The following is a 10,881-nucleotide window of genomic DNA, read 5'->3' as shown; positions in this document are numbered from 1 at the left end:
AGGAAGATCACGTCAGTGACTCAATTCACTCAAGTTGAGTATAGCGAAAAAAAAGCCTGGCACAACCTGATGCACCCCTCCTAGGGACAGCATGGAAGAGCACTAGTAAGCCAGTGACTCAGCCCCCGTAGTAGGGTCAGAGGCAGAAAATCCCAGTGGAGAGAGGGGAGCCGGCCAGGCAGAGACAGCAAGGGTGGTTCGTTGCTCCAGTGCCTTGCTGTTCACCTTCGCACCCCTGGGCCAGACTACACTCAATCATAGGACCTACTGAAAAGATGAGTCTTCAATAAAGACTTAAAAGGTTGAGACCGAGTCTGCGTCTCTCAGATCGATAGGCAGACCATTCCAAAAAAATTTAGCACAATTGGAGAAAACCCTGCCTCCAGCTGTTTGCTTAGAAATTCTAGGGACAATAAGGGGCCTGTGTCTTGTGACCGTAGCATACGTGTAGTTATGTACAGCAGAACCAAATACAATTAACTATCACTTAATCAAACTGCTCAAAACTGATAACTACTTAGCGGTCCCACCCGCAGTACACACTATTCAACAGCCAGTGAAATAGCAGGGCGGCAAATTCAAAACAACAAAAATCTCATAATTCAAATTTCTCAAGCATACAACTATTATATCCCATTTTAAAGATAATCTTCTCATTAATCCAACCACATTGTCCGATTTCAAAAAGGCTTCACGGCGAAAGCATAACATTAGATTATGTTAGGACAGCGCCTAAACAAGAAAAAACACACAGCCATTTTCCAAGCAAGGAGAGGCGTCACAAAAAACAGAAATACAACTAAAATGAATCCCTAACCTTTGATGATCTTCATCAGATGACACTCCCAGGACTCAATGTTACACAATACATGTATGTTTTGTTCGATAAAGTTATTATTTATATCCATAAACCCCATTTTACATTGGCGCGTGAAGTTCAGAGAATGTATTGCCTCCAAAACGTCCGGTGAATGAGCACATAAATTTACAAAAATACTCATCATAAACATTGATAAAATTTACAACAGTTATTGAAAGAATTCTAGATACACTTCTCCTTAATGCAACCGCTATGTCAGATTTCAAAATAGCTTTACGGCGAAAGCACATTGTTCAATATTCTGAGTACAGAGCTCAGCCATCAAAGCAAGCTATACAGTTACCCGCCAAGTTCTGGAGTCAACTAAACTCAGAAATAGTATTATAAATCTTCACTTACCTTTGCTGATCTTCATCGGAATGCACTCCCAGGACTCCCACTTCCACAAGAAATGTTCGTTTTGTTCGATAAACTCCATATTTATGTCCAAATACCTACGTTTTGTTTGCGCGTTCAGATCACTAATCCAAAGGAATAATGCATGAGCGCAAAACCCGAGATGAAAAGTCAAATAGTTCCATTACCGCTCGTAGAAACATGCCAAATGATGTTTACACTCAATCCTTAGGTTCTTTTTAACATAAATCTTCGATAATATTCCAACTGGACAATAGCGTATTCATTACAGAGGAAAAAGAAGGAGCGGCGCACCTGCGTGAGCCCGCAGTAAACAACTCACTGGTCCCAGGCTTGAGACAGCTCTTATTCTCTGCCCAGTAACAGTAGAAGCATGAAACAAGGTTTTAAAGAATGTTGACATCTAGTGGAAGCCTTAGGAAGTGCAAAATGACCCCACAGACACTAGTTTGGAAAGGCAATAAGTTGAAAAACTACAACCCACTTCCTGGTTGGATTGTTTCTCAGGTTTTTGCCTGCCATATGAGTTCTGTTATACTCACAGACATCATTCAAACACTTTTAGAAACTTCAGAGTGTTCCTGAGTTCCTCTGTGGAGATTGGAGAATCTTCCAGAAGGACAACCATCTCTGCAGCACTCCACCAATCAGGCCTTTATGGTAGAGTGGCCAGGCTGAAGCCAATCTTCAATAAAAGGCACAAGACAGCCCACTTGGAGTTTCCCAAAAGGCACCTAAAGACTCTCTGACCATGAGAAACATGATTCTCTGGTCTGATGCAATCAAGATTGAACTCTTTGGCCTGAATGCCAAGCATCACGTCTGGAGGAAATCTCGCACCATCCCTACGGTAAAGCAAGGTGGTGGCGGTTAAAGCGATAGTTCCCTAAAATGACAAACACACGATATCCTATGGATAACTAGTAACATTGCTAAAGCTTAGCTCTGGTTGAGTAAACTGATATATTTTTCTGGTCAACTACTTGCTAGTAATCGATACAATTGTCAGTATACTCCCTCTCCAGCCTCTGCTGATTATCCCGCACACCTGTCACCATCGTCTCGCTCACCTGCGCCTCATAACACTCACCTGGACTCCATCACCTCCTTGAATATCTTCCCTATATCTGTCACTCCCCTTGGTTCTTTCCTCAGGTGTTATTGACTCTGTTTTCATGTCTGTGCGTTGTTTGTGCTTTGTGTTCATTGTTTGTGTTTCGTGTTCATTGTTTGTGTTTCGTGTTCATTGTTTCTTTTATTTATTAAAACACTCATTCCCTGAACTTGCTTCCCGACTCTCAGCGCACTCGTTACAAAAATGGGGTGTGTTTGTAATTGTAGTGAAATAGCCATTCTATGGAGGATTTGTATTGATATAGAGTAAGACAAAAAAACGACTGAATTTATTTGTTTTTACCATCAAGAGCCATTCTTCTGAAAAAAGTATGGGGAAAAATCTAGGTAATTGAAAAAGAGGACAGAACCTATGATATGAATAATCAAGGACTTGGAACTATAAGGTTCCATGTGCAAAATATGTAGTTTTGAGATGATTAGCATTTTTCAAGTTTCAGATCTCAGAACTGTTGTGTGATGTCTTCCTCTTTCAGGTACAAGGTATATCACCTTATATATAATTATAGCACCAAATTGATAGGCGTTTGCACAGGTACAACTTTCAGATTTGTTATTTTCATCGTAAATTAACTTTTTACAAAATCTGACATACCTCACATGTAAAGAGCAACTTTATGTGAGTAACTCACTATGACGAAAATGCCAGATAAACTTAGTCCCAAAGCCACAAACTACAGTGATCTCCTCTTACCTGTAGTAGCACTTCTCCAAATCTCTACCTGAATTTTACAAACAATGAGGGGATCAGAATTATTTTCAAAGTCAATCATAAGCATTGATAATGATTGAAATGTCTATAGTTTACTATAATTGTGGACCTTTGCATTTACACTGAGTGGACAAAACATTAAGAACTCTTTCCATGACATAGACCGACCAGGTGAATCCAGGTGAAAGCTATGATCCTTTATTGAATCCACTTCAGTTAGTGTAGATTAAGGGGAGGAGATAATCTTTCTTTAACCTTTAAACCTTGAAACAATTGAAATATGGATTGTGTATGTGCTATTCAGAGGGTGAAGATTTAAGTGCCTTTGAACGGGGTATGGTAGTAGGTGCCAGGCACACTGGTTTGTGTCAAGAACTGCAATGCTGCTGCGTTTTTCATGCTCAACATTTAACGATGTGTATCAAGAATGGTCCACCCAAAGGACATCCAGTCAACTTGACATTGGAGTTAAGATGGGCCAGCACCCCTGTGGAAAGCTTTCGACACCTTGTAGAATCCATTCCTTGACGAATTGAGGTTGTTCTGGGGGCAAAAGGGGTTCAACTCAATATTATTAAGGTGTTCCTAATGTTTTGTACACTCAGTGTATGAAGCTTTGGACACAGTATATCAATAGTATTTCAGTCACCTGTGCTATGGCTTGTGCTTCATGCAGACACACACTCAATGCATGCACATGCCTCTGTATGTCTTTGTGTGTGTGAATGTGTCTGTGTCTGTGTGTGGATAAACAATGTTGCATTGTTGAGAGGTGATACTGCAGTCAACATTAATTGTACTGTGTACCACGTGTTTCTTGTCCATATGATAAACACAGGGACTCCGTGTGTGTGTGTGTGTGTGTGTGTGTGTGTGTGTGTGTGTGTGTGTGTGTGTGTGTGTGTGTGTGTGTGTGTGTGTGTGTGTGTGTGTGTGTGTGTGTGTGTGTGTGTGTATTCGAATGTGCATGCATGCATGTTCCTATGTCAGATCAACGTCTAGTTATGATTTACATTTGGTTGACTTGTCAACTAACATGAATTCAAAGTGAAATCAACAAAAAAGGTTACCACGTCATTGGATTTAGGTTAAAAGTTTGAATTTTTTCAATTCCAATCAGTTTTCCACATTGATTCAACATCATCACATTGAATGGTCTGATACTGTATGTTAATTCTCATCATTCTCAACATTATACACTCTAGTAAAAAGAGGGCATTTCCGTCATGCTGATACGCTCTCTGAGCTCCCTCGGGCATGGCTACTTACTGGGCAAAGTATCATCAACACTATGATCTCGTAACAAAACTAAAATCACATTCCTATCTTAACACAAATATTCTCTTCATCCTTGATATTTCCTACACAACGTAAAGGATGTAAACCTGACATACATAGTGTGAAAGCTCTTCACATTACAATATTTTCGTTATATCACTTTTATTTAAAAAATTATGACATCACAAAATAGACAGAGTATTTACCCAATTAAATTACTGGGAGATTACACATGGAGTGTGCAACTTTCTTTATTTTGATAGTTTATAGTTTATTCGCCATTAGTCAGCACCTCCACACAAACTAGTATTATGGGTGTGCACCAGCTCATGTTTTTTTGAATCACAAAATAGATATTCATTTCCCATATTCCATCTCTCATCATTCCCCACATTCGGATGTTAAAAATATTGTCCCAATGTTCACTTTTGGGCGGCAAAACATCTCTGTAACAAAGAGATTAGAATCACCACTACTGAAGACCAAAAAGCGTCCTCTGCTGCATACAATTTACGATTGGCATGAGTTGTCATAAAACCCCCACATCAATCCCTCCTTCCCTCTGCGGGTGAGAGGGGTCTGGTAGATGTTGATCCATTGTAACCTGATTTTTGGATTCTCACAGGAAAGTCATGACACAGTTTACAATCCAGGGTTGCTCCAAGCAGTTTAGTCACCTCAACTTGCTCAATTTACACATTATTTATTAAAGATATAGTTGAGGTTTAGGGTTGGTGAATGATTTGTCCCAAATACAATGCTTATAGTTGTAGAAATATGTAGGACTAACTTATTGCTTGTGACCCACTCTGAAACTAACTGCAGCTCTTTGTTAAGTGTTGCAGTCATTTCAGTCGCTGTAGTAGCTGATTTGTATAGTGTTGAGTCATCCGTATACAAGACACACTAGCTTTACTCAAAGCCAGTGGCATGTCATTAATAAAGATTGAAAAAAGTAAGGTGCCAAGACAGCTGCCCTGGGGAATTCCTGATTCTACCTGGATTATGTTAAAGAACACCCTCTGTGTTCTGTTAGACAGGTAACTCTTTATCCACAATATAGCAGGGGTTGTAAAGCCATACCACATATGTTTTTCCAGCAGCAGACCATGACTGACAGTCATTTTCTTAATTGGTGCATGCTTATTAGTAATTGGAATAAGCAATTTTATAAATGTGTCAAGTGCAACATCTGTTTGCTCCCCATTACACACCACGGACCAACAAATTATCTTTACATCAACATAAGAATCACTAAAAAACGTATTGTATGACCTCTTATATACTATTTTAGGCCCAGCCTTTGGACATAGTTTTTTCCAGATATGGCTACTATATTGTGATCACTACATACGATGGATCTGGATACTGCTTTCAAGCAAATTTATGCAGCATTAGTAAAGATTTGATCAATATATGTTGATGATTTCATTCCTGTTGTAACCACCCTGGTAGGTTGACTGATCACCTGAACCAGGTTGCAGGCACTGGTTACAGTTTGAAGCTTTTTCTTGAGTGGGTAGCTTGATGAAAGCCAGTCAATATTTAAATCACCCAGAAAATATACCTCTCTGTTGATATCATATACATTATCAAGCATTTCACACGTTATCCAGATACTGACTGTTAGCACTTAGTGGTCTATGGCATCTTCCCACAAGAATGGGCTTTGGGTAAGGCAGATGAACCTGTAGCCATATTACTTCAACAGTATTTAACATGAGATCCTCTCTAAGCTTTACAGGAATGTGTTTCTGAATATAAACAGCAACACCTCCACCATTAGCACCATTTCTGTAAATGTTTTAACCTTGTATTTCTACCACTGTATCGTCAAAGGTATTAGCTAAGTGAGTTTCAGAGAATATGAATGTCATCTGTTACTAGCAAATTATTGATTTCATGAACTTTGTTCCTTAAGCTACAGGCAGTTGAAGTCGGAAGTTTACATACACTTAGGTTGGAGTCATTAAAACTTGTTTTTAAACCACTCCACAAATTTCTTGTTAAAACCTCTTTGGGATAGGGGGCAGTATTATCACGTCCGGATGAAAAGCGTGCCCAAAGTAAACTGCCTGCTACTCAGACCCAGAAGCTTGGATATGAAACACTCTAAAGTTTCTAAAATTGTTAAAATAATGTCTGTGAGAATAACAGAACTTATTTGGCAGGCGAAACCCCAAGGACAAACCATCCAGGAAAAGCACATTTTAAGTTCACTGTGTTTTCTATTAGTTTTCTATGTGAAACTAGATATCTGAAGCACCTGGTTGCAGTTCCTATGGCTTCCACTAGATGTCAACAGTCTTTAGAAATTGGTTTATGTTTTTCCTTTGATAAATGAAGAAATACAGCTATTCAGTATGAGAATCAAGCCAAGTGGACTCTTTTGTTTGGTGCGCGTGACCTGTAGCTCGCTCCACTTTGATTTTATCCGCTTTTGAACACAGTATATTCCATCTAAAATGTTATTGATTTTTTACGTTTTAGGATACCTAAAGTTGGATTAAGAAAGTTGTTTGAAATGTTTGGATCAAGTTTACAGGTAACTTATTAGATAAATTGTAGACATGTTGGGCGAGTTGGAACGGGTGTTTTTCTGAATCAAATGCGCCAAATAAAGAAGCAATTTATCGAACAAAAAGACCATTTGTGATGTTTCTGGGACATTTTGGAGTGCCAACAGAAGAAGATCTTCAAAGGTAAGGCATGAATTCTATCGTTATTTCTGACTTTCGTGTTGCACCTCCCTGGTTGAAAAATGTTTGCCATGCATTTGTATGATGGGGCGCTGTCCAGATAATCGCTTGGTTTGCTTTCGCCGTAAAGCCTTTTTGAAATCTTACATTGTGGCTGGATTAACAAGAAGATAAACCTTTATTTTTATGAATTACACTTGAGATTTCATGAAAGTTAAATATTTATAGTAATTCAATTTCTATTTGGTGCTCTGCCATTTCACCAGATGTTGTCAAATCGATCGCGCTAAAGGGATTTGATCCCTAAGAAGTTTACAAACTATAGTTTTGGCAAGTCGGTTAGGACATCTACTTTATGCATGAAACAACACATTTTTCCAACAATTGTTTACAGACAGATTATTTCACTGATAATTCACTGTATCACAATTCCAGTGGGTCAGAAGTTTACATACACTAAATTGACTGTGCCTTTAAACAGCTTGGAATATTCCAGAAAATTATATCATGGCTTTAGAAGCTTCTGGTAATTGACATAATTTGAGTCAATTGGAGGTGTACCTGTGGATGTATTTCAAGGCCTAACTTCAAACTCAGTGCCTCTTTGCTTGACATCATGGGAAAATCAAAAGATATCAGCGAAGACCTCTGAAAAAAAATTGTAGACCTCCACAAGTCTGGTTCATCCTTGGGAGCAATTTCCAAACGCCTGAAAGTACCACGTTCATCTGTACAAACAATAGTACGCAAGTATAAACACCATGGGACCACGCAGCCATCATACCGCTCAGGAAGGAGACGCGTTCTGTCTCCTAGAGATGAACATACTTTGGTGCGAAAAGTGCAAATCAATCCCAGAACAACAGCAAAGGACCTTGTGAAGATGCTGGAGGAAACGGGTACAAAAAATATCTATATCCACAGTAAAACGAGTCCTATATCAACATAACCTGAAAGGCCACTCAGGAAGGAAGAAGCCACTGCTCCAAAACCGCCATAAAAAAGCCAGACTCCAGTTTGCAACTGCACATGGGGACAAAATGGGAGAAGCTTGCAAGCCGAAGAACACCATCCCAACCGTGAAGCATGGGGGTGGCAGCATCATGTTGTGGGGGTGCTTTGCTGCAAGAGGGATTCGTGCACTTCACAAAATAGATGCCATCATGAGGAAGTGAAATGATCTGGATATATTGAAGCAACATCTCAAGACATCAGTAAGGAAGTTAAAGCTTGGTCGCAAATGGGTCTTCCAAATGGACAATGACACCAAGCATACTTCCAAAGTTGTGGCAAAATGGCTTAAGGACAACAAAGTCATGGTATTGGAGTGGCCATCACAAAGCCCTGACCTCAATCCCATAGAACATTTGTGGGCAGAACTGAAAAAGGTGTGTGCGAGCAAGGAGGCCTTCAAACCTGACTCAGTTACACCAGCTCTGTCAGGAGGAATGGGCCAAAATTCACCCAACTTATTGTGGGAAGCTTGTGGAAGGCTACCCGAAACGTTTGACCCAAGTTAAACAATTTAAAGGCAATGCTACCAAATACTAATTGAGTGTATGTAAACTTCTGACCCACTGGGAATGTGATGAAAGAAATAAAAGCTGAAATAAATCAATATCTCTGCTATTATTCTGACATTTCACATTCTTAAAATATAGTGATGATCCTAACTGACCTAAAACATGGAATTTTTACTGGGATTAAATGTCACGAATTGTGAAACTGAGTTTAAATGTATTTGGCTTACGTGTATGTAAACTTCCGACTTCAACTGTATGTTAACATGGGCTATTTTGAGCACTTTTCTTCTGGGATGCTTACTTGTTTTCATTGCTTTACTGGGATGCTTAGCAGAAGTAGATATGCTCATGCTATTTATGTTAGTGCAGGGTGAGCTGCACACAGTGGACTTCCTACTAGGGCACACCGCCTCAGGGCTAACAGTATAAATCTGGTTCATAGGCACATGATTACTGCATAAAATAGCTGTAGGATCAGTAGAGGCATTCAGGGTAGTTAAAGGGACATAAATTAGGTTACTTATATTGTGTCTACTGACGCCCTTGGTGTAATGTACATTTGCTGAAGCATTATAACAACTGGTAGGGATTAACTGAGCTGGGCTTGGGTCATTGATAAGTAATTGTCTCAATGCAGCCTTATAATGCTGTGAAAGGATACAGGAACCCAAATGATTTGGTTGGATCCCATCCTCCTTATAAACCGTGTTTTGTTTCCCAAAAGGTATCGAAATCGTCAACAAAAGTTTCTCCCATTGAGCTGCAATAATAGTAGCCAGTTGTGAAGAGAAAGAATCTTACTAAACCTTTCAATGCCACGATTCAGAGAGGGCTCAGGGCCAGATATGAGGGGTCTTTTATTAGTGTTTAGCAGAGTCAATCAGCTCTTTAAAATCCAGTTTCAGCTGTTCAGAGCTGCCATTCATAATGTCATTAAAACCCACATGGACTACGATAGAATCAATGTCCATGTCCTGACTTAGTACATTCTGGAGCAGCTTAGTATGGTAATTTACTCGAGCTCTGGGATAAGACATTGTTTTTGCACCAGGAATGGTCACATTTCTTACCATGGAGCTGCACAAAATCACGGCTGGCGAGAAGGACGAGGAAATCTGCCCACTCCCACGCTTCACAGGATTCAGACAACCCTTTATGGCGAGAAGCAGCATAACTTGAGCCCGTTGCTCACGGCGCATGGTGCAGGCCTCCAACAGATGGAGAAGCTCCACTCGATCCAGAGCAGGGACGGAAGGTTGCCGACATCGACTTCAACATTGTAGGAGTAGGCACTGCACCCGCTTACACAGGTATCCCCAGCGACGAAAGTGCAGGAAGATCAGGCTCCAGGGCGGCGAAACTATTCGCTGTTTGTAACCGCTCCGGGCCTCTCGTTGGGAGTGTAGACTGCTTTCTGTAAGGCCACTGGCTTCCACAGCTCGTGACATGCGACCATTGTTGATTATCATGCTCCTCTTGCTGTGCTATGTGGTCCTTTGTGGTCCTGTTGGGTCCTGTGTGGTCATGTGTGGTTCAATTGGAAACAACATGGCACCAGTAACGCCAAGGTCATGGGTTCATTCTTGCAGGGATCACATATACAGTAAGTATGTGCATGTATGGTTAATGTATTGATAGAGGTGCATAATTGCTTGTGGGCCGTATTCACAAAGCATCCCAGATTAGGAGTGCTGATCTAGGATCAGGTCCCCCTATTCATATACATTTACTCATTATGACCTAAAATGCTAAACTGATCCTAGATGAGCACTCCTACAGTAGGACTCTGTGACTACAGGCCCCAAACTACACCCTGAACATCATCAATATCTTAGCAGCTAAACAGCGTGCTGCTCTCTTCTACGTGGTGCTTTTTTAAACTGCAGCCACCAATGTTCCTGTTCCTGTTGTGAATGTGCTGCTGCTATACTGCTATCACTACCAGCCTGTCTCTGGCTGTAGCTCGTCATATTCAATTTATAATGTCATTCATTATGTAAGCAGCACTCTCACTGGCAGTGACAAAAGACCAGAACGATGGGCTCAATGTTTCCGCCGTACCAAAACCGATGCAAGATAATGATTGTGCCCTTGTCCATCCATTATTCCTCCCCTCCGGATTTTGCCCTCTCTCTCTGTATCTCTCTTGCTTTTTCCCCCTCTGTCTCTTTCCCTCTCTCCCCATCACTCCCGCTCTCTTTCTCCCCCTGACTTGGCCTTCCTTTCTCTCTATCTATCTCCCTCTTTCTCCGCCCTCCCTCTTTCTCTTTCTCTTTCCCTCTCTCCCCCTCCGCTCTC

This window comes from Salmo salar, chromosome ssa01, assembly GCF_905237065.1.
Source record: "Salmo salar chromosome ssa01, Ssal_v3.1, whole genome shotgun sequence".
Lineage (NCBI taxonomy): Eukaryota > Metazoa > Chordata > Actinopteri > Salmoniformes > Salmonidae > Salmo > Salmo salar.
Note: the sequence above shows the minus strand (reverse complement) of the source record.